Raw genomic sequence first — 26,381 nt, 5'->3', positions numbered from 1 at the left:
ACAAAAGAAAACAAATAAACAAGCCAGAAAAAAAAAATGTAGCAAGGTCAGTATTGACAAGAGCCGTAACAGGGTTGGGACTCACCGATTATGAGCATTGGAGTTAGTGGTTAGGGGCATCACTCAAACCTCACAGTCCCCTCTAGTGTCCCAGCAGCAGGAGAAGTGATTTCTTTATTGGTGGGTCCAATGCTGGCTGCCCTTCCCAGGAATAGTCATGCCTTCTCTCTCTTGCATGCATTCTGCCTTTGTCTCTCACTCATGTATTCTGGTTGCTCAACTTTGGCTGAATTGTGACCCTTTCCCTTCATCCTAGCTCTTCTATGAACATAATATATTTCAGTTGCCTCTCTCACTACCATTGTCCTGATTTGCTCAGAATCTGCCTTTGTTTCTGAGGCGGTTCCAAAGTGGTAATTAGAGTTACCTTGTTTAGGCAGGTGTAGGTCATACAAGTGAAATCTAACTATCACCTGAGTAGGGAAAACAGTTGTTTATTTTTCAGAAATGATTGCGATGTAGATATTGTGATGGTGAAGGTTTGATTGTTAATTTGACACAAAGTACAATCACCAAAGAAGGGAGGCTCTAGGCTGAGTAGTCTGTGGTCCCACAGAATATTTTCCTAGTCAACTTAATGGATGTGAGAAGACCCTCCTTGAGTGCATACACCATCATTATTTTGCCTGGGCCCTGGTGCCTGAATAGAAAGGATGAGCAGGCTGGATAGGAACATGGCATTAAGTCAATGCTCTCTGCTATAGACTATAGATATAATATGACTAGCTGTCTCAAGATTCTGATGCCTGGACTGTTGCAGGATGTTTAGCCACACAGTGACACCAGGAAATTGTGTTAACGAAGTTAACCTTGAATCAGGGGGTGGAGTCAGCAACTAGCTGAGAGGAATTAGTCACAGGGAAACAAGGAATACAGCTAGAGAAGACACACAGGAAAGAGAAGGAAGGGAATAAGAGATTGTATAGTCTCTTCTGTCTGGGATGTGTGGAGAGGACAGCTGGTTGTTCCTCCCGCTAATTCTTTGATCAATCAAATTTTTACCCTAATATCTGACTCCTAAGTCTTCACTGGTAAATAGAACGATAGAGGCTTAGTTAGCCGACTGTAGGGCCACGGGGCCACAGACGATAGCTAAAATAGTAGATTCGTGTGCAGCTGCTAAACTAACAGAAAACCAACACATGACTTTCTAATTTGGATGAATTGTAACCTAGATTGTGAGCTGAGTAAATTCTCTTTCTGTTATATTGTTTTTCAAGGTATTTTATCATGAGAACAGATACTGACACTAAAACAGAAGCTTTGAAGGAGGTATGGGTATCTTTTTTTCAACGTTTCATCTATTATTATGGAATATGTGCATGATGTGTACATATGGGCATGCATTTCTCAGCACACAAAAGGAAATCAGAGAATAGTTCGTGGAGTCAGTTCTCTCCTTCCACTTGTAAGTAGATTCTAAGGATTGAATTCAGGGTGTCCTGCTTTTGTAGAAGGTGACATACCAACTGAGTCATCCCGCAGGATCCCAGCCATAGGAAACTCTTAACTGTTAAAGCCAAAGTCCTCAGGAGCTAACATGCCTGTTTAGTTAACACTGAAAATATGAGAGATTAACCATTACATTAACTCAGAAAGTTTATCACTGATTCTACACCCAATTTCGCTCCTTCTTCAGAGTGTATATTGAGTTGTGATTTCTGACATGTTAAAAAGGTGGCAGGAAGCACACTCATACAAGAAAAATCTGGACAAAACAGGCATTAATGACTGACGTATAAGGATGACTGACATTTTCATGGCTGGGGAGACGGGCGCATGCGGAGCTCCCTCCAAGGTATGTTGACCTAGACCGGAAACTGGCAGAGACATACGGAAGCAAGTCTGGTAAATTTTAACCTTACCAATTTTGTAATAACTATTGTTTTTATTTCTAAAGATAAAAAAGATCAGTAATACGTGAAAAAGAAACCATTCCTTATAAGCTTAAACAGACAGAGTTTCTTAGGAGCAGTCAACACTGTTCATAGAGAAGGTTAGAATTTTGACAAAAGTACTCAAACCTGTGAATGCTCCATTAGCGTTATAGTAGCTGGAGCTGCAGCAACGCCTTGAATGAATCCTCTGAACTTAAAATGGAAACATCGATGAACTGCAGTCAGAGGGAATAAAAATATTACATAATTGGCATAATAGCTATTGTCTAGAATTCTAAATGGAACCTGGAATGGTGTCAGATGTGAACGCTGAAATGATAGCACAGTTTCAGGAAATGAAATTAAACAGCTGGATTAAAAGAGAGAGAGATTTTTTTCCATGGGCTGACATTATGCTAATTTTCGTAAAATGAAGTTAGAAGTGACTAGAAAAATTCCACTATATATTATTTATTGGTTACATGAATTAGTTATTGGTACATTTATATGGGTTTCAATACACAGTAAAATTTCAATCATTTTGAATTTGAGGAATAATATTGATTTATGCAAGCTTTGCATTATAGAATAATTTCAGAGCTTGCCATTGAATGTACTGATTACTTAAAGAACGGTTTCTTTAGATCTTTTTATGACTTTGTGACTTCACAAGATATTGAAGCAACAAATTTTCTCATAAATTTGAGAGCATTAAATATTATATTTATTAAGTCTCTATCCTCCCTCTCTCCCTCGTTCTATCCAACTGCTTAATTTTACTTTCTGAAACTGTGCTATTGTTCCAACTCTCACGCCTAACATTGTTTCAGGTTACTTTTGTTTTAAGTGGCAAAGAAAAAAATCCCAGTCCTAAAGTGGGTGAAACAGAAGGGAATTGTTTTTCGTCTCTGTCCTGAGGCTCCACGGAGCACCCTGCAGCAGCCCCAGTCTGAGGCACTGACAGGAATCGTACCTCTGCCAGACAGCACATGCACTTGCTACCAAGCCCAGAAGAAGGATTGGCAATAGTCTATAATTCTCAATGAAAGGTCTGAGATGCTCTTCAGTTGGCCTTTACAGGAACCATCACTGTTTTCAGAAATATGTCAAGAACAGATGCCTTCAACATCTGCATGAAATAAGGCTCTCCTACTATAAGGAAGTTGGTCTCAAACACATCAGAGACAACAGTGGAAAGTAAGGTAAATCTAACTATAAGTTCTGATAGTTGAATATGGGGTATGGTTGTAATGGGAGAGACTAAATGAGAAGAAGCTCACTTTTGGATCACAAATGAAAAGCTGAAATAAAATTTATTCATTAATATCATAAAGATAAACACAGGTACTATGGGAGGGCATTGAAACTTGACCCACTTACTATATTAGTGAAGTCCTCATACATTAAAAAGTAAAAGACAGCTATACATTTGGTCAATGAAAGTCATTGTTGAGAGAACTTTCAAGAAAGGGACAGCATGAACAAAATCATAAACACCAGGGAGGAGCAGTAAGCGGTATAGACTAAATGGTACACGTCTCTTGATGTTTAATAGCGAAAGGAGTGCAACCAGGCAGGGTAGTGAATCTTGAGATACTCAAGAGATCTTGAGCACAGTAGGCAATGCCACAGCAACAGTTGATAATCACACAGCAACAGTCGGCAATGTCACAGCAGCAGTTGGCAACAGTAGGCAGTGACACAGCAAAAATTGGTAACCACAGCAACAGTAGGCAACACCACAGCAACAATCAGCAATGCCACAGCAATAACAATCCCTCAGACTTAGGAAACTGAGAAAATTTCAAAATTAAAGGTCTGACTATTTTTCTTTTTAATTAAAAATTCTAACTATAATATGGGGGATGTTCTTAGAAGATTTGCAAGTAATGAAAAGATTATGCATAGTAATTTATAGATGCCATGGAGAAGATTTTTCCTTTTTTTTTTTTTTTTTTTTTTGATTTTCGAGAAAGGGTTTCTCTGTTCCTGTCCTGGAACTAGCTCTTCTATACCAGGCTGGCCTCGAACTCACAGAGATCCACCTGCCTCTGCCTCCTGAGTGCTGGGATTAAAGGTGTGCGCCACCACCACCTGGCTGCCATTGAGAAGATTTAAACTGGATAAATGACAATCAAATTACAGAGAGAGGCAACCTGGAGGAGTATTCAGGAGGACACTTTTACTGGAAACAAAAACTAATTTAGCAAGGGAATGAGGAAGAAGAGTGTGTGATACGAATGACATTTTAGTGTTATACCATCAATGTCTTAGATCAGAAATGGTCACTTTGTATTCCACACGAAAACTATGTTAGGCTTTATTGACCATAAAATTTTCTTTGTATTCAACTCTTCTATAATAATCACAAGGGAATTCAGAGACATTCAAACACAGTGAAATGCCTGTCTTCTGATACAACTCTTTAATTGGTCTTTAAGGGAGACAAATTTAATGTATCAAAGTTAGCTAGGAGGCTGTGGCTTGTTGATTCTTTCCATAAATAAAAATGATATCATCACTTACTAAAAGTAAAACAATGAAATGCAAAAGGAGAATAACCATGTATTTGAGATACAGATGCTTTTGTTTGACTATATCATCCTCCAAGCATGTGCTAGAAACTTAACTCTCAATGCAATAGCGGTGGGAAGTTAGGCCATGAAAGAACCATCTTCATGGGTGGAATTATGTTGGCTTTAAGATGCCTCAGATTTGTAGGTGAATTTCTTCTTCCTGCTCTTTCCTCTCTACACACCTAGTCCTCTGTTCCCTCTGTCTCTTCTTCTCTTCTCTTCTCTTCTCTTCTCTTCTCTTCTCTTCTCTTCTCTTCTCCTCTCCTCTCCTCCTTCTCCTCTCTTCTCCTCACCCCTCCTTTCCTCTCCCCACTCCTCCTCTCCCCTCCCCTCCCCTCTCCTCTCTTCTCCTTTCCTCTCTTCTCTTCTCTCTCCTCTTCTCTCCCCTCTTCTCTCCTCACCTCTTCTCATCTCTCTCCCATCTCCTCCCTCCCCTTTTTCCCCTCCCATTCCCTCCTCATCTTCTTTATGTCTCGCTCTTTCCTAATACAGGTAGCAAGGAAATCCTTGTTTTATAACGTTGTGAGTTTCTGCAGTAAATTCAAAAGAATACCTGTTTATACAGAGTGAGTTAGATAGGGAGTTGGTGTGTATCTGGTCAGATGACTTTTCCTCTAATACTTTTGTATAAAAATGGCTTGAAATATTTGGAATGGTTCAAATTTTCTGTTGTGATGATGAGTGAATACAGAGCAGAACCCCAGGAAAGTTCCTTCACTCACAGGGAGCTATTCTAGAGACTGCAGTTACAGATAGGCATGATAAAGGAATGATTTTTGTCTCCAGAGCACCATAGCATATGTGGAGAAGAAATGGTTGAAGGGATGTTGAGAAAGATCACTCTACCTGAAAACTGCAATCAACACTGCAGTGCCTGTACTCATCAACTTCACAAGCAGAACTATGTTTTTTTGTCTTATTCTGGGGCCACCAATATGTCTCAGCAGTTAAAGGCATCCACTACCAAGCTTGACAGCCTAATTTTATTACTGGAATCCCATGATGGAAGTAGAGAACTGACATGTGGTACATGGACACACATGCCCGAGAGAGACAGGTGAGTGAAGTAAGACACTTAAGGAACCACTGGATTCACCTTTAATTCTACGGACCTTTTTATGCGGGAACTTCGCTCACAATTTTCATCAATTAAAAATGAAAGAACTCTGTAGGCTGCTGTTTTGTGATCTTCACCAACCCCACATCAGACAGAGGTCTGATCTCCAAAATATACAAAGAACTCAAGAAATTGGTCACCAAAAGAACAAATGATTCAACAAAAACCAACAAAAAAAAATGGAATACAGACCTAAATAGAGAACTCTCAACAGAGGAATCTAAAATGACTAAAAGATACTTAAGGAAATGCTCAACATCTTTAGTCATCAGAGAAATGCAAATCAAAACAACTCTGAGATTCTATCTTACATCTGTAAGAATGGCCAAGATCAAAACCACTGATGACAACTTATGCTGGAGAGCTTGTGGGGTAAAGGGAACACTTCTGCATTGCTGGTGGGAATGTAAGCTGGTACAGCCTCTTTGAATGTAAGTGTGGCGATTTCTCAGAAAATTAGGAAACAACCTACCTCAACACCCAGCAATACTACTTTTGGGTATGTATCCAAAGGATGTTCAATTGTACCACAAGGACATATGCTCAACTATGTTCATAGCAGCATTTTTTTTTGTCATAGCCAGAACCTGAAAACAACCTAAAAGCCCCTCCATTGAAGAATGGTTAAGGAAAATATGGTATATTTACAGAATGGAGTACTGCACAGCAGAAAAAAATAATGGCATTTTGAAAATGCAGGCAAATGGATGGGGCTAGAAAAAATCATTTTGAGTGAGGTAGCCCAGACCCAGGAAGACATTTATCATATGTACTCACTCATAAGAGGTTTTTAAACATAAAGCAAAGAAAACCAGCCTACAAAACACAACCTCAGAGAACCTAGACAACAGTGAGGACCCTAAGATATACATGGATCTAATATACATTAGAAGTAGAAAAGGACAGGATCTCCTGGGTAAATTGGGAGCATGCAAGAGGATTTAAGGGTAAGGGAGATGCAGGAAGGATAACAGAGAAAAATGTATCTCTCAAAAAAAAACAATAAAAAAAACATAAAAAAAAGAACTTACAATGTTTCCACATCTCATCTGGGAAACATATGGGAAGCTGCCATTGAGCTATATCAGAAAATCAAGAATTAACACATACCTCTGCTTTATTTGCTAGCCCACATCATTCCTTGCTCGTTTGCTCCAAAGATAGGTAGCTCCATGAGCCTATTGTTTATAGAGTGATAGTGGGGAGTGGACTTTTCAAACCGTGATTTTCTGCTCGTCTTTCAGCACTCCTTGTAAATGTTTCCCTCTCTCTACTTACACACACAAACACCAGATAAACAGATGAATGACAAATAGATCCATGGGCTCATTTATGCTGCAGCACATAGATCTTTAAATAAGCTCTGTTCTGGGGAAATAACAAATTTACCATATGAACGAGTTTCTTTCAATAAAATTTGAGAATCAATCAAGTCAAAGAAAGAAAACTTTTTTCAAGGACAGTTTATTATTCCAACTTCTATTTGGCATCACATTGTTCTGACGTTAATGGAGAGGAGAGCCCAAAGAGCTCCTGGAAGTTTCCAGGTTCTGGTGGGCTATGCTGAGAAGTAAAGGCTGTGTGTAGTGTATATAGGATGAGGGGATAGATAAGTGAGCACAGATCCAATCGAAATACATTTATCTACTTAAAATGCTTACTCTAGAAAGAAATGCCATTTTACTGATTAGCTTGAAACTTCTATGATTTAGGCAGCCATGTTGGTGGGATTTCATGTGTGTAGCTTCAGGCATTTCAGAAACTATCATGAAACACTAAATAAATACTTGAAAAGATTTACCAATTTGATCAAGAAAATTCCAAGTAGTTATTTGCAACAATTTCTAGGACACAGATTGAGCAGGCTAGAGAGTTTAACCTGAAAGTTAAACCTCTCACTTCTCTGACAAAATCCTTAACAGAAACAACTTATGGGAAGAAGAGTTGCTTTGGGTTCATGGTTTGGAAAGTTACAACAATGACTGGCCAGACCCGTTGTGTTGGGTCTGAGGTGACGTGCTTATCATGGCCGGAGCCTGAAGCAGAACCATTTATATAATAGTAGCAAGAAGTAGAAAGGTCAGAAGTGACCATCAACAAGATTCCTTGCAAAGGTCTTTCTACAGAGATCTCTTTTCTCCTACTTCCTCTTCCTAGAGTTGTTATCATCCCACCCAAATAGCACAACTATTTCAGAATCACACTTTCAGCATATGAGCCTGCAGTGATGGATCATATTCAAAATATAGCAGCAAAAATTTAACCACGAGCTAGTTGAGCGTGAACAGCTAACAGATCCCATGCAAAGAGCAGGAAATCAAGACCTATACATTATGAAAACTTGAGTGTGCTAATTGCTTGACAGAATCCCTCATGATTTTTAAGCTCATTGACAGCAGGATCTGATCAAATGATGCATATATTCTTCTAGATATTAATACTTTGCTCTGGTGAGATAATTTGGTCATGGTACCTATGCTAATCAAGGTCCTAAAGACAATCAGAATCAATGCGACAGAAAAATATATGTATATTTGCTTGTGCTAAATATATTTATATTTGAATATATAAATATATATGCATATATATAATGATTTTGAAAGAGAATTCCTGTGATTATATAGGCTCAGAAGGCCTATAGCATGGTTTTAGCAATCAAGACAATTCAGAAATCCATTGCTGCTGTTGAGTCTAGATTTTAGGGCCTGAAAACTGAAAACAGCTCTTATTCAGACCCCAGTCCAAGGCAGGAGTCCTTAGAAACAGGGTCCAAGTATAAGTCCTGGAGTACAGAGGCCTAAGATCCATGAGCCCTCATGTCTGAGGACAGATCTAGCTTCAGTTTGTCAAGAAAAGGGGAAATTTTTTTTCCTCCACATTTTTCCTATTCTGGATCTCAAGCATTTGGACAGTGCCTGCCCACATCGAGAAATGTAGGGCTCTATTCAGTCTACTGATTCATGTGCAGGTCTCATTCAGAAATACCCTCATATACACACAGTAAATCAGCTGTGAGCATCCCTTAGCCCAGTCAACTAATGTAGTAAGTTAACCAGACAGCACTTTGGTAGATTGTGTGGATCACAGCCAGAGGAGAAACCACTACCGTTGATATTTGACAGGATAAATCTCAGTCGTAAGATATATCCTACTGGGGAGGCTGGTAAATGCTAAGTGCTCTGTAGGACAGCTTCTAATAACAGGGTGAGAAAAGCCGTACAGCTAGGATTCAACATGTAAGGAGCAATCCTCTCCCACAGTCATGGGTACCAGATGAAACAGTGCAGACCTGATGCTTACAGGAACCTGAGAGCATCCTCACATGGTGAGCCCTAGAAGTCTTGGTTGTTTTGTATTAGTCTTGGGTCAAAGAGGAAAGGGAAGAAAACAGTCCATGTTGCCACGTACCCCAATTACTGTGAAAATATGCAGAATATTTAGTGACCGGAGTTCGCACATCTTTTCTTATGCAGCAGTGAAACTCTTTGCTTTATTCTCTGATAGTTTTGAAAGAATTACACGCCTTCTCAGACCCTGCAGTCGTCGCGATGTTGACGCCCAAGAACCTCATTGCCATCTAGGAACTTCTTTTTAAGAAAGGAGTGATGGTTGCCAAGAAGGATACCCAAATACCCAGATCTGGCAGAGAAGAATGTGCCCAACCTTCATGTAATGAAGGCCATGTGGTCTGTGAAGTCTCGAGGCTATGTGAAAAAGCAGTTTGCCTGGAGATACTTCTATTGGTAACGTACGGATGAGGGCACCCAGTATCTCTGTGATTATATCTCCACCTACCACGGGAGATCGCGCCTGCCACCCTGCGCTGTAGCAGCTCCCGAAACTGGCAGGCCTAAGCCCAGAGGTCCAGAGGGTGAGCAACAGGTAAGATTCGCAAGAGGGGAGGCTGACAGAGACAACTATGGAAGGAGTGCTCTGCCCCCTGGTGCTAACAAGAAAGCTGAGGCTGTGGCTCCTCAGTCACGTGGTCAGCCACCGCAATAAACTTTAAGATTGTTGTTTTGAATAAACTTTAAAGAAAAATAAAAAAAACTTCACCCCCATGTTGTTATGATTTGATACATCTAAGTGTGACATTTTTATTATTGTAAATGATTTTAAATGAGAATATTAAAATTTAATTTCAATTTTTTGGAAACTTTCATTTCATCCATATAGTATCCAGTAGTCTTTGATGTTCTTGAGAATGAGTTTGAGTTTGTACATCTTCATTTCTTAAGGATTATTGGGTATATAGCTTTTCTTTCAACCACAGCTCTCTTAAAATTCAGTGAGGCATTCTAAGGGTATACTTTCCCATAATGAACACGTTACAGCAATCATTGCAGAAGAGAAAACAGAGGAATGTCCGTGGTGGAGTCTTCAAAGTGTTTACACGGCCTTAATGTTGGTCATTTTAGGGAAACTGCCAACAAGCTCATGAAGCAGGAAACGTGCATTCTGGGTTTAGAGAAGCAGTTTAACTTTCAGGATGTCCAATTCCAAATTCAGTTTATCTTGCATTATATACAAAAGAACTGTTTATATTTGACAACATGTTTGCAAACCATTCTACAAAATGTGGCTGCCGCTGATCTGGTCTGGAAAGGAGAGGATGTTGGGAAAAGGCCGCAATTAAAGCTAGCTGCCGTTATGGCTTGATGAAGTTTTTATTGTTAATTAAGTCTAGAAGAATCTCTTCTTCAGCGTACTTTACAGAGACACAAAATAATCTTTGTTGACTGGTTTTTACCTTCTCAGTCTGAAAACTTTTATACTCAATACTTAGGCATCTCTTCTTCTGTCATTTGATATTTATTTATCATGGGCTCGTAGGGAGGGTCCCAGCTATACTGATTATAGACGTATAAACAGACGTAATGGTTGAGATTCTGCCAGCTCTCAAGAAGCTTTGCTGGATGTGGCTATGGACAGGCAGAGATGCACACATAATATATTTAGGGCAGGGAAGTGCCATAACAGAGGTTCAGATAAAGACACTTCCAGATTAAAGAACTTGTGGAGCTTCTGACAAAGGTGGCATTTGAGGTGGAAGAAAAGCCATTTGTGAGCACGCTGAGATGATACAGTGAACAGTCGGAGTGCAGACGATATTGAGATAGAATAACAATGCGAAATAGTAGATAAACCTACCACTTGGCATGTTGCTTTTAATCACTTTTAGATAAATTATAGTTCATGCTTTTAAAATGAACACTAATAAAGTCTTGTGGATTATTATTATAGTACTTCCCTCACTCTCCTCCTAGTAACTCTGGAGCTAGGACTTCATGACCCACCTGCTTTGAGACAAGGTGCTCAACAATCCCTTGTGGTTTTCTGGACCCTGAAATATTTACCAAGTTTCTTTACTGCCTGTAACACTGATCTACTTTTCTATTATTTTTTCAGTTTTTCTCCAGTACTGGGGACTGAACCAAGGGGCCTGAGTTTACCAGGCAATAATTCCACTGCTGAAATAAATTTCCAACCCCTATCAATGCTATGTTGAGAACAAAATCTCAAAATCACATAATTTCAACTCTTAACACATATTAATGAATGATAAGTGCACATTTTAAATACATAACCAAACACAGTCACCACTCAAGTGTTATCAACAACGCCTTACTATCATGGAATACAGGAAAATGGTTTCCTCAATATTTTCATCTAATGTTTACCATAGGACACAATCAGTATCCATGCCTTCCTTTGGCAGATACAGCTAGGCCTTTTCTTTTGCAACTATTCTTTTAGAAATACATGTTAGAAGAAATAAACCCAAAGCCTTGAGTTCCCTCTATTCTGCATTTTGCTGATTGCAGAGGCTATCTGATTTGACATAATCCTGAATTGAATGGCACACAGAAAGTCATTTCTCTATGCATTTTTTCCCTTTTGCCTCTTTTTCATTTGGCCCACTCTCTCTCTCATCTGTCTCTGTCTCTCTCATGCATCCATATTTGTATATACACGCACAGTGCATGTTACATATGTTTATAAATACATTTTTACAATTTTACATGATTTTGTTATACACACACATACACACACACACACACATATGTTTGATACTACAGTTAGGAACATTAAAATATTGAGCCAGAAAGAAGGCTCGGCAGGTAAGAGTGCTTGCTGCAAATTCTGAGGACCCAATGCGTACAACAACATAGTAGGAAAACGGAAGCTACTCACATCGCTTGTACTTTGACCTCCACATACATATGGTGGTGGTGTTGCTCCACCACTCCCAAAATCAAATCCCAAGGCAATATCTATGTTTTCTGAGATATGTCTTTGCACCAACCTTGACTTATTTAGTTCTTTTTTTTTCCCATGTTAGGGTCCACATCTTTTCCAAGACATCCAGCAATTTTGTTCAATCTGAAAATTTTGGTGTACAATTAAAACTTTTTTTGGCCAATATTTCCCTTCCAACTTGATTGAATCTTCACCACCATCCCTCTGTTCCCATGTTAATACAAAATTCACTGGGACTCTCTCATTTCTGATTCTGTCAAATCTCGGCGTTATTATTCTTTATTCTCCATAATAATAATAAAACAGGAAATCACAAATGAGATGCATATGCACCAGCATGGACACTAGTGAATAATTTATAGGTGATCTGAGTGCAAGGATTGCTGATGGAGATCACATTCAACTTATTTGCTCAAAGAAGAAAAATAAGTTGTATTAGATATCAAAATTAACATTTTATCAGTCAATTGGCATAAAATTTTAAAATATCAACATTAAAATTAAATTGCAACAGAAAATATCTACTATCTAGTCTCTATTCTAACAAAATTTAAAACTTTACCACAAAGACCACAATATATAATGAATTTGTTTTAGAGAACACAGTGCATACCCCAGATGAGCTAAACTCAAGACACTCCTGGTCCTGCTTCTTGAGGGATAGTAGGCCTGCTGTGTCCTGTGCTCTCTCAGGAAAAACAACATTTCCAGTGTCGTAGCTACATGCAAAGAGATTTTCTATAGTGATTGTATTTATTGGGGAAGTATCATCATATGTGGACAGGTGTACTTTCAAAACTACACCTTAGTGTTGGAATGGATGTAGTTCAGTATGTAATGTGGATAGATAAACTATTCTACTCAGAGGAATCATATAACAAGCTCTCCTTTCATTGGCTTCTCTTTCTCTGACTTGTTTCAGACAAGCTGTTGGTTGCCGTACCTTCTGTTGAAACAACATGTAGACTTTACCAGCTGCAAATCACAGCTTGCTTGTATCCCGTTAAATGAATTTATTAGACAACACCCAATATTGTTACATTGAAATGAAAGAGAATAGAATTTAAAATAATGTAGGCTATATGCAATGAATTTGTAGATTTTTGCTTTCATTGTGTGTGAGGATGTGCAGACTTTTATTACTTGTATTACAGATGCGTGTCATTCCTATAGGTCGAAATCAAAAGGGTAGCCTCAACTCTCTTTTAGCTATTTTCAAGCACATTTTACTTAAAATAGCAGTACCAAATGTAGTAGCACTGCTCAATGGCTTTGGAATAGGAGAAGGTTAGAACGCTTTCATATAAGTTGATTCACATAAAGTCTTTCATATAAAGAAAATTCAAGAAAGGTCATAATAAATAGACTTTGCCTATGCTTTATTCATACTTCATAGAAAAGGAAGAAAGGAGAAGAGAAAGAGGCAATGACAGAGAGATGCTGGGGAAGAGAAAAACAAACATATTTAGAAATAGAACCTAATCATGTGTTGGCACTGTTATGCCCAAATCCGTGGGACCCCACAAAAGCCAATCCGTGGGTCCCCACAAAAGCCAATCCGTGGGTCCCCACAAAAGCCAACAAAGGAGACCGAGTCCTATATGTAAAAGCAAAAAGCCTTTATTTTAATCATGTTTGCAAACTTGGTCTCTCCGCATGTCCAATGTATTGGAATAACCGGAGAGCCCCGAGCTCAATTAGAATTGGGTTTTTATAGTAGTAAAGGTGGGGGTGAAGGGTCTCTGAGGTTTAGGACCCCTGATTGGCTGACTTTTGTCTAGGGGTGTCCTGATGAAGTGTACTGGCAAGTGATCCTATCTACAGTGGTTGGAATGTCAGACATTTCCTTTGAATGGTCTACTCTTGAGTGGGGGTTGGGTAATCTCAGTTTGTGGTGTTTTCCTGCTACCAGGTATTGCTTCTGGGTAAACTACTGAGACTCAGGCCTCTTATTTAATTTTATCGATGGTCAGAGTCCCAGGTGACAATGGTTAGAAGTAAAGAACTTCCTTTGGGTGACCTGCCCAGACTTAGAGTATTATGGCTGACCCCCACAGACACACAGACACATGTACACATACATGCACACAGATGTGTGCATGCACACACACACACAGACTGTCTTTTAAGCAACATAATCTTGAAGCCAACAGTTAAGTACAAGTGGCAGGTTACTTGAAGTGTCACGTTTGTGTTGGACTTTTAGAATCTTACCCAACAATCTGTTTCTTTGACCTTTCTGATGATTCTTTTCAATCATTTGTATCTTTTCTGCTCAAACTAGTGAGTAGATTCTGATTTACAAACAAGAGCATTGACTAATTTCAAAAGACTATCTTTGCATATTTAGAGTTACACCAATATACCTTACACTGGGCTTTTTAGAAATATCAGAAACCAATTTTAAAAGAAAAAAAAGAGAGAGACTAATAAAAGAAGATACAAACAGTAAAATCCAGTTGACTAAAATTATGTGTGTGTGTGTGTGTGCATGTGTGTCTGTGCATGTGCATGCATGTTCATCATACCAGTGCTGATGTCAATTATCCTACAGCAGATGACAGACTCAGAATTCACATGTGATGAGAGTGATACTCAATGTTATTAGAGTATGTATAGAATGGTGCCTTTAAAAATGAAATGTTAGGAATTGTGATTAATTCATGTAAACTTAAGTATCTATAAACACTGCTGGGGTTCATTGCAAAAAAATTCCAAACATTAAGATCACAGGGCAAAAACTAACATGAAGTCAGGAGAAAAAATTATCAAAGGCCACTCTAATAGCCTTTTCTGACAGAGCAAGGGACATTGTAGAGAGCAGAAAAGCAATAAACACAATATATGTCAACCTCAGGATCTCCTCTGATTTTCTCCCATATGACACACTTCATCAACAAGCAGAGAAAATATAGCTTAAGCCAATATTTCTCAAACGATGCACTGTGACCCCCAAGGTTATCATAAACCGATACTACAGGGAACACAAAATTTCTTCTCCGCTCTGTCCGAGCCAGAGGAAGTCAAATACAGAGGACACACTGACAAGACTGGAGGTAATTAAGGGATATGGAAAGGGAAAAGAAAAAGCTGCCTAAAAAGACGCTACTCATTTTGAGATTCTCAGCTGGCCAGTTCTGTCACCTGACCTTGCTCCAGCTGTTATGAAAATGCCCATCCTTGCAACTGGCCAGATAAGGAGAAAGGTTCTGGTTTAAGCTGGACCCGCAGGGCTTGAGTTCCCTTTTTGCTTACTCAGCTATCTCTCCGCTCTGTGCACACCAGTATCACCAAATAATGTATCTAAGTTCCCACTGGAAATTCCTGGGGTTTACTAGGCTATTCGAACATTTCATAAGTATTTAAGATACAAAGTGTTTAATCCAACAGACAGCAGGCTGTATTAGGGTCTAACTTTTGATTGAACTGATTTCCTTCTCATAAAAGCAAAATCAGGCAGCTTAGAATTGTTTACACATATAGAAACTGAGACCCAGGAGGGTGAAATAGCTTGTCCAGAGTTGCATGCTAATGGCTGACAGAGAATGACTACACTTTAAATTGTAAGGTGATGGCATCTTCCTGCCTGTTCATGCTGATGCCTATATGCAAAAGATAGGATAATATGATCAGGCCAGGGAGGTGGTTCAGTGAGTAAGAGTGGTCACTGTACGATGGCGAAGTTCTGGACTCAGATCCTAGAGTACATGTAGCATGCCAGGCATATCCATATATACCCATAGTCCCAGTACTATAGATCACTGAGGCTTCTTGGCCAGTCATCCTAAAATAGAACATTATCATTTTTCCATGATGAGGCCATTCTTTGCCTTTTAGTGTTCCAGTTATTTTTCTGAGTGGAAAAAAAATAACATTGGATAGGTAAAGGTTTGAAACTTTCTTCATTGAAGCACATAGATAAGAAGAGATCAACTCAAATGAGAATTCTCACAATTCTACTTCATAGTATATCAGAAAATAGGAAATAATGCTGATTGTTCACTTGAGAAGAGGGAACCTCAGTTGAGAGATTGCCTCCATTAGACTGGTCATCAGCATGTCTGTGGGACACTTTCTTGGTTAATGATTGACATGGGAGGGCCTAGCTCACTGTGAGCAGTGCCACCCCTGAGTGGGCAGTCCTGAGTTATATAGAAAAGCAGACTGAACAAGTTATGAAACAAGCCAGGAGCCAGCAAGAACCATTCCTTCTTGGTCATGGTGTTTTGTTTTGTTTTGTTTTGTTTTGTTTTTTTCTTCCTGCTGTTTATTGGGCCAAGTATTTTCTTTGTGGGGGTGTACTTTTTTATTTTTTATTTATTTATTTTTTTTGTTGAAAAAATTTCTGCCTCCTCCCCACCTCCCATTTCCCTCCCCCTCCTCCTCCTTCTCTCCCCCTCCCCCCACTGCAGACCCCCTCCCTCTCAAGTCTGAAGAGCAGTCCCTATTCCCTGCCCTGTCATCTGACGATGGATGGAGATAGAGACAGAGACACACATTGGAGCACCGGAATGAGCTCCCAAGGTCCAAATGAGGAGCAGAAGGAGGGAGACCATGAGCAAGGAAGTCAGGACCCCACTGTGACAGTGGGGCTGATATATTAGGAGCTCACCAAGGACAGCTGGACTGGGACTGAATAAGCATGGGATAAAACCGGACTCTCTGAACATGGTGGACAATGAAGGTTGATGAGAAGCCAAGGACAATGGCACTGGGTTTTGATCCTACTGCATGTGCTTTGTGGGAACCTAGCCTGTTTGGATGCTCACCTTCCTGGACCAGGATGGAGGGAGGAGGACCTTGGTCATGGTGTTTAAAACAGCAACAGAGAAACAAACAAAACAACAGTACTATTCAAATTAGCAGTTTTATGTGACAAGCGATGGTGTTTTTCAAAAATAAAATATTAGTTAATATAATGTCAACCATGACTACAAGGTTATTTTAAATTCATTGTTCTTGTTATCATATTTTATAATGACAAACTTTCTCTAAAATTTATATTTGTATAAATTACTTTGAAGAGTATATAAGACTTTCAGGTCAGTGAAAAACATGAGTTCAAATGACCACAAGAAAATTAAGAACTTTTTATCTATATATTTTGCTCTTCACTATAGAGTTGTGGAAAATCTTACCATCCACACATGTAAAATCTAGTTAATTCATCCATTCTTCTTTTCACTAAATTATCAAATATTTTTCATAATATTTTCTTATAATATTTTCCAGCAAACCTATAGGCATTGGAAGAAAAAAAAACTAGTAAAGAATGTATAGAAACAGAATTTCTGAAGCTGAACATCAACACAGGACAAATATTAGAAAACACACAAAGGCCATGAACAGTTGAGTGGAACTCCACGTGAAAACACTTTCTTTACCAGGTTTATCAGAATAAAGCAATTCTCTGGAAGAAATGGTGTTTTGAGTGAACAGGATCAGGAAAGCGGGTATTGTATCAAGTCGAGAGAACACAATGAGCAAAGACCCAGATGATTCAAAGCAAGTAACTGTGCCTTAGGTAGCTTAAATAGCTCCTATCTACTTTGTATTTGAGAGCTGTGGAAGGGTGGCACCCACTATAGAAAATATTACAGTAGGAAGTTAAAGGGAGTTTTAAAAACTTATTCCAGTGTCAATAATATTTTAAACATTACAAGGAAGTAATCATATGGGAAAATGTCATTTTAAATGTGTTCAGATATGATTTTCTTAATAGTCACACAGAATCTGTTGGTCTGTGTTTCTCATGTGGCCACTGAAGTGGTATTTCAGAACTCTAGGTGTGTTCCCGAGACATAAAATGCAACTCAATTTAGCAAGTGAGTAACCATGCATGACATCAACAAGCTCAAAACTTTAAGTAACGGTGATAACTCTGGCAAAAGGAATCCCATATGCCCTTCTGCAGAGCAAGACTCAGTTCCAGCTGAATATTGGAATGTAGTGACACTGGACATAAAATGTGACCATTCTGTGTGGACCCATTTGTAAGCACAACAGAAATGAAGGAAGATGTGTTCTCCAATCCCTCATCTATGACTTCTTTTGTGATTCAGAAAATCTGTTGACAAAGAAAACAGCAACAGTGTCACCATTTGTCGCAAGAAGATAACAGCTGGACAGATGTTCTGTCTTTTTCAGAAATGTCCAACATAATGATCAGAATGACTTAATCATGGTCCAGGTGTGCAGCGAAATTCCTGGTCAAACATAGGAGCACTGATTCTGATGTGCTGAAAATAAATCTGTTAATATGAGAATGAAGAATACCAGAGAAATATAAAGTTTTTATTTAGCTAGACAAACACTTTTTTTTATTCCACAATGTTGTAATCAATATTATACATTGATACATGTACCTGCTCCTGGAGAAACTCAAATGAAAAGGGAGGATGATAAAAAAGTAGATAAGAGGAGGCAGATAGTAAAATGAGGAAATAATTACCCTTTCTGATCATCTAATATATGTAAGGCTGCACTTAGGATGATTTATTGGTTACTTGAAATCCAAATGCTCTTTATAATGCTTTCATAAAAACCAACATTAAAATTTCATTTTTGTTGTAATTTTGAGTGTTAACATGGTATTTTCCTGGTGCTTTATGACTTAGAAAACCTTTGTTGTTCTCCAGGATGTGGTCAAAGTGAACTGGAATAGAGCGCAGCTGTTCCAGGGTGTACTCTCATCCCTGTAATGGCAGCTCATATGTGTAACCGGAATTCAGTCCTGAACTTTACAGAACCTGGTAGCCTCATCAGCTGATAAGTGTGTCATCTTGGAGAAGACTTTTAAGGGTCTCAGTCTGTCAATTTTCTTTGTAAGGAAAAGTTTAATTAACTTTGGTTTGTATAGAGTAAAAATATTTCAAAGTTAAAAACAAAAGCAATTCGGGGCACCGTGTCCTTTCAATATCATCTTGGTGCTGCTTAAGAATTATGACTATTAATTATTTGATCAAATCCCAGGTTAAAGTATCAGAATTGTAGAATATTTTAAATATGTATGACAACCAACTGGAGAGACCTGGAAAAATCTTTTTTGATGAATGCATTGTTTAGTAATATAATTCTTTCTTTTTTTTTTATTCTAAATAAAAGTCCAAAAAAAAGTTTTTCAGGTATGTATTGAATTTGACTAACTTTTTAGGCCTAAACACATTTTTTCCATCACTCAGAAACATATGAAACTCTGGTAGAGAAAAAAGTATTTCAATAAAACTCAAGGAAAACCACCAAGAGCATTTGATTTTATAAACAATATACACAGCTGTAATATTGTTGGCAAAGACATGTGCCAGAGAGTTACATATTTGCTACTCTAAACTGTTCTGATAGCCCTTTATCCAGCAGCAGCTGGTAAAATGGTATTTAAGGAGGCTTTGATTTAATCTAATGAGAAACTGTACTGCATTGTATGGCACTCTCTGTGAAAATAATTGGATAAACATTGATTTTTTTATGTTGCTATAATAGTTACATTTTCAATAAATAGGAATTTATATGCATACTTATTTGGCAGCATTCCTTTCTACATGAAACCTACGCACATGCATGCACACATATGCAAGCAAGCACATGAAAGCAAACACAACCAGCATGCATAAATGAACACCCAAAGCTTACAGATACTGTGTTTACGCCTATAGATTGCTGTAGCTGTCAGCATCAGTCATGGAGGGACATTTCCTCCCACAGTGGGCAGTGTTTAATGTAGAGACTCATAAGCAGTCGAACTTTAAGAATAAGCAGCTGGTGCCGCAGCACAGTGACCCGATGGTCAGTCTCATAAATGGAACACTACAATCAGATATCTATTTTACCCCCGCAGGGAGCAAAGCCGAAGCGGCACAGGAAGAATGTAAAAGCTCCATGAATCGGAGAAGGTGAGAGTTTATAGTTATTTCTTGGAATTAAAGCAATCCTTACTGGAGGGAGGAGTGATACTCATGAACTTCAGTGCATTCATGAGAGTTACAGGAGTCAGGAAGCTCATATAACTTGCCATTGTCACGTGGCACTTCCCAAAGTTGGCTGCAAAAGAAGCAAGCCCTTCATGGGAAGAGGAAACTTTCCAGTGGAGCTGCTGGCAAGTGGGGTAAGAAGCGCCGCCAGAGATGAAGCTTTTGAGTCATCACCTACATTTACACAAGCTTTTTAATGATCCAGCTGCCTGTCAGTCACTCAAGCTCTTGTAAATAAGTAACTCCAATAAACGCATTGATTTATACACACACACACACACACACATACACACACACACACACACACACACACACCTTACAAACACCAAAGAATAAAATAAAGGAAAAAAATAAAAGCAAAGCCATTCTTAACATTGCTGGAATATGGACACAAGAGACAACATTTGATTTAAAAAAATGTCTTGGGAATAGAAGTTAAAAATTCAGACCAAATTTGGAAGATAAACAATTCAGCAAAACACCCACAAATTTCTGAGTGTTCTAATCAAACAAATATTTAGAAACAAAAATCTGCTACTAAATAAGTTTAAAGGGGAACATGAGAATCATGAGCAAGGAATCAAAGTATGTAAAAATCTAGAGAGATTTCTAGATTTAAGAGCTACAATATCCAAAATGAATGTATGGTATTAGCAACCAATTTGATATTCATCACAAGAAATATCAACAAACTAGAAAACATAACAGAAACTATCCAAACTCAGTCAAATAGATGGGGAAAGACTAAAAGTAAAAACAGAATGAGTAGTCCATCAGTGACCTTGGCATAATATTAACCATGCGCTGTCTGTATAACTAGAACCAATAAAAAAAAAAAAGGTCAAGAGATATCTAAAATGTAAAAGTCATTTTTTCAGAGGTTTTGCTCACAAGTAGCAGAAATAAAAATAAAATCATACTATTCACATCACCCTGTCTCGAAAAATCCAAAAAAAAAAAAAAATTAAGACTAGTCCTAAAAGAAAGGAAACCTTAAAGCATCAAGAAGGAAAGGCCTAGAACATAGAGGGGAAAGGAGACATCATATGGAGAGGAACATATACAACATATACAAGAATTATCACTGAGTTATCCTTTGAAAACCATGACCTAAAAAACAATGGAACAGTACCTTTAAATATCAAAAAAAAAAAAAAAAAGAAAATCTATGTGTAAAAAATGAATTGATTCAAACTCCACAGAGAATGGTTCATCTAAGCACTGTGAAATCAATACACAGTCCCACATTCAAATATGTTCCCTATCTTAGTTCGGGTTTCTATTGCTGTTAAGAGACACCATGATCTCGGCAACTGTTATAAAGATAAACATCTAACTGCATGGCTTGCTTACAGTTCAGTGGTTCAGGAAATTATCAACATGGGAGGTGGGACATGGAGGCATGCAGGCACACATGGTGCTGGAGCTGAGAGTGCCACATCATTCAGGCAACAAGAAGTAGACTGAGACACTGGGCAGTATCTTGAGTCAGGAGACATCAAAGCCTGGCCCTGATACACTATTAATAAAAACTCGGAGAGAGAGAAATTGAGGTTCAACCTGAAAACCCGAAAAGCAAAGCAGCCAGACATTGATTTTTACCTCAATCTCAGTCTGAAATGACGATCCTGCCTCCAGGAGGTTCAGAATGAGACTGTGTCTGAGAACTGTCTCCTACTATTTTATAGTCCTCTCTGGGACTGGGATTAAAGGTGTGTACCACTTGGATTAAAGGTAAATACTGCTCAGTTTCTATGGCAACTAGTGTGGTTGCTGGAATTAAAGGCGCATGTCATGTGGTTACTGGATTAAATGTGTATGTCAGTGCTGCCTGGTCTATAGGGCTAGCCAGTGGTGGTTTTACTTCCCAATCCCCAGGCAAGCTTTATTAAAATACAAGTGAAATGCCACTATATGCCCCCACAATAACACGTTTACCCCAACAAGACTGCACACACCTACTTCAACAAGATCATAGCTCCAAGCATTGTTACTTCCCATGGTATTGAGATTATGGAGGCCAATTATATTCAAACTGCTCTATTTCCCAGGAGAACTAGTCAGTAGTCTTTCAGAACACAAAGACCAGAAGAGGTTAAGGACACAAAACTGTTAAATGTGACATGGTAGTCCGGATTAGATTCTGCATCCAAAGGAAGGTGGGGGAAACTGGTTAAAAGCAAGAAGAGTTTCATAATAACTAATAGATTTACACCAATGTCTTAGCTTTGACAAAGGCATCACAAAATGTAAGATGACCACAGACTAGGAATAGATGGAAACATATAGAGGAGCTCCCTATACTTGCTTCCTAACTTTTCTATGAATCTACATTTTTCCAAAATGAAATTTTATGCAAATAAATGGTATGGGGCTTGAGAAGCAGCTCATGTGAAAACTTGTGCTGCTTTGGAGTACAGAGGACCCAAGTTTGATTCCCAGAACCTATGTCAGAGAATTCATCACTTCCTGCAATGTTAGTTCATCTTCACTGCTCTGGCCTCCAAGTGCATCTGTACCCATGTGCACACACAGACACACAATTAAAAACAAAATAAAATATTTAAATGGGTACTTTATATAAAAGGCATTTGTTAACCTAAACAGTCCACATACACCAAAATATTCATCAGCGAAGAGATGTTTTGAAGATAGAAAAAGACAAAACATAAGAGAAAGATTAAACAATACTTTGAGCTATGAAAACTCAAAAAATTGATTTAGCAGAAATAACTTAATAAATTAATACACTTTTATCGAAAAGAGGTTTAATGAACACATTACTACATAACCTTTCACAAAAATTCCAAAGTTGCCTTTAGCTCTGTGCCTATAGCAAAGTTTAAGGAAAGCCGAACCATATGTGGGTAAGTTGGCAGTCTGTAAAGTTCTACTCTAATGCCTGAGTTAACAAAGGGAGTTGTAATTGAACTCTGCTTGTGCTGATGAGTTCGTTCTCTAGGAATTGATAATTCATGCATGGATTAAAACACTTTGAGAGTCTAAATATATATGCACAGGGGAAAATCCTCAGTATGGAACGAGTAAAACCTGCACGTGCCAACACTATTTAGTCATGATGTATAAAAATAATGATGACTACAGCCTTATGCATAGACAACCTTAGTTTCAAATCTTCACAACAAAATAGCAAGGTCAGTGCTGCTTCTCACTGTAGAAAATAAGAAGTTAAAAGTGGAAAAATTAGCAATGGAGACTGTGAAAAGTGTGTGTTATTTACCAATGATCTCTTTGCCGCTCAGTACTGAGTCAGGATTAAACCTCTCAGCCTTGATTGCCTTTTCTCACTGAGTCTAAGATTAAAATTGACCTTTTACAGGGAACTTCATCAGAAGCCCCTGGCAGAGTTAATCATTCTCATCTGGATCCCCAAAATATTTTGAGCATGGTTTTATTAGCTTACTTTTACTATTCCTATGCCTAAGTCTTTTTTTTAATAGAGTGAGCCCCTTAAAAGTAACTATTTGTTCCCAGTGATTCATTATAATCTCTGCAGGCAGCAGGGTCTGGTACATGCATAGTGGACAATAAATGGCATTTTAAGTAAGGAATTACAAAAAGATATATATTGAGGACTGTGGAATGCAGGGGTGTTTACAGCTTACAAAAGTGATATCAAAGAAAAGAAAATTAAAAACTATTAAGGAAAACTATACATAATAACATCATATTTTTTAAACATAATTATAGTCAGTAAATACTTTCAGAATTAATTCACAACAATAGATTTTTTAATATTAAAGGAATATTGCTCAAGAAGTCTTTACCTTTTGACAAATAGGTTTTAAAAATGCTAAGGAGAGTGATTTGAATATTGGTAGTATTTGACATTGACATCTTCATACTGGAATAGATCCTGATGTAAACATTACATTTCAACAAAGTGTCTAAAATAAGAAATCTTCCTAAAGATAAGCTGTTTCATTTTATGTCTAAGGAGGTTGTAGATTGGAATTCAATTTTGTGTACAGTAATGCATTAATCTGAATTGGAATTCCAGCCATGACTGAGTTACAGTTACTGGACTAGTAAACAGAGACTTGAAAAGATAAGCGACAGGTTTGGAGTCTGCATCATAGACAGGCACGACTTTGCTGGCTGAAGGACAAGTCCCACAGCCACAGATGGTATTTCTGCGGAACTCCAGGGGTGGAGATGAGAGCCCTGGAGCATAGAACATTGGTGAAAATGAAGCTACCGGAATGTGTGCAGATGTCATATGGGAGTTGGGTGTATGGCGGAGAATCTGTTGCAGTCAAGGCAGTGTGTACAGAAGCAGGGAAAATCTCCTGAGAGCTTCAGGCTAGCAGTTTCTGTGAGATACTAAGGGTTTAGAAGGACTGATAAACCCTCATTGGTGGAGCTCCAGTCCTGACTGAGTATAAACATAACGTGAGTACATTATTAACAACTCCATATCAGCCCTGGAAGTAAAACTCTGCCATAGAAGTAGGGTCACATTCCAGAGGAAGACCCACTCAAAACCCACAGAACAAGCTTAACCACACCATAACTAGTTCCCCAGGTTAATATTTAAGCACAGACAAAGCTTAAGCACACCATGACTAGCTCCCCAGGTTAGTAGCTGAGCACAGACCAAGTTTAAATCACACCATAATTAGTTCCCCAGGTTAATGGCTGAGGCCCATCACATTAAAAAGGCTGGAGGAAAAGAGAATATGAACCTCCCACAAATTCATTCACAGTAGCAATGTTTAAAATCAAGTCAGCATAAGACCAAATAGGACAGGTAGTAACTGGTCTGTCTGGTGGATAAGTAAAATATTATGGTTTGGATCTAAAATGAATTCCAAAAGTCATTCCCAACAGGCTTGGTTTCCAGTTGACAGATTAGGGGAAAGTGATTCAATCATAAAGACCCTCCTCTAATTAATGTATTTGTTAATTTGATAGCCTATTGTAAGATAGAAACAGGCGTAATTGAATGGAGTAGATCTTTAAAAGCAGCAGCTTGGTAGAACTCTAAAGTGTATATGCCCCACACCTTCTTTATCCATTTGTCTATTGAGGGGCACCTAGGTTGTTTCCAGATTCTGGCTATTACAAATAGTGCTGCTATGAACATAGTTGAACAAATGCTTTTGAAGTATGATTGGGCATCTCTTGGGTATATTCCCAAGAGAGGAATTGCTGGGTCCTGAGATAGGTTGACTCCCAGTTTCCTGAGAAACCGCCAGACTGATTTCCAAAGTGTTTGCACAAGTTTGCATTCCCACCAACAATGGATGAGTGTTCCCCTTACTCCACATCCTCTCCAGCATAGGCTATCATTGGTGTTTTTGATTTTAGCCATTCTGAGAGGTGTAAGATGATATCTCAGAGTTGTTTTGATTTGCATTTCCCTGATTGCTAAGAAGGTTGAGCATGACCTTAAGTGTCTTTTGGTCATTTGAACTTCTTCTGTTGAGAATTCTCTGTTCAGCTCAGTACCCCATTTTTTAATTGGGTTAATTAGTTTTAATGTCTAGTTTTTTGAATTCTACTCAGCGGTAAAAAACAATGACATCTTGAATTTTGCATGCAAATGGATGGAAATAGAAAACACTATCCTGAGTGAGATAACCCAGACCCAAAATGATGAATATGTACTTACTCATAAGTGGATTCTATTCATAAATAAAGGACATTGAGCCTATAATTCATGATTCTAGAAAAGCCAAATAAGAAGGTGAGCACAAAGAATAACATATAGTTATCCTCCTGAATAATGAAAGTGGACAAGATTGTGGAATAGGGGTTGAGGGCACAGGGGTGGGGTGGGTGGGGATAAGGGGAGATGGGGAGAGAGAAGGGAGAGGGGGAGGATGGGGAGAGCTTGAGGGAATGAAGTGGTTGGGATGGAGGAGGGGTGGATGAGGGAGTAGGGAAGTATATATCTTAATTAAGGGAGCCATTTTAAGATTGACAAGAGACTTGACACTGGAGGGGCTCCCAGGTGTCCAAGGAGATGTCCCCAGCTTGTTCCTTGGGCAGCAGAGGAGAGGGCACCTGAACTGGCCTTATCCTATAGCCACACTGATGAATATCTTGCATATCACCATAGAACCTTCATCTGGCAATGGATGGAGATAGAGACAGAGACCCACATTGGAGCACTGGACTGAGCATTCAAGGTCCATATGAATAGCAGAAGGAGGGAGAACATGAGCAAGGAAGTCAGGACCGCGAGGGGTGCGCACGTCCACCTACTGAGACGGCGAGACTGATCTAATGGGAGATCACCAAGGCCAGTTGGACTGGAACTGATGGAGCATGTGATCAAACCAGACTCTCTGAATATGGCAGACGGTGGAGGCTGATGGAGAAGCCAAGTACAATGGCGCTGGGTTTTGATTTTACTGCATGGACGGGCTTTGTGGGAGCCTAGTCTGTTTGGATGCTCACCTTCCAGGACCTGGGGGGAGCAGGGAGGACCTTGGACTTTCCATAGGTTAGGGAAACCTGACTGCTCCTTGAACTGGAGAGGGATGGAGGGGGGGAA

General features: G+C 38.8%; 1 pseudogene; it reads left to right on the top strand.

The window, feature by feature from the left end:
* Positions 1-9,178: 9,178 nt before the first annotated feature.
* Positions 9,179-9,632, top strand: LOC130885215 (40S ribosomal protein S10-like; annotated as a pseudogene).
* Positions 9,633-26,381: the final 16,749 nt, after the last annotated feature.

This window comes from Chionomys nivalis, chromosome 12 (assembly GCF_950005125.1).
Source record: "Chionomys nivalis chromosome 12, mChiNiv1.1, whole genome shotgun sequence".
Lineage (NCBI taxonomy): Eukaryota > Metazoa > Chordata > Mammalia > Rodentia > Cricetidae > Chionomys > Chionomys nivalis.
Note: the sequence above shows the minus strand (reverse complement) of the source record. Positions and strands in the feature narration are given on the sequence as shown.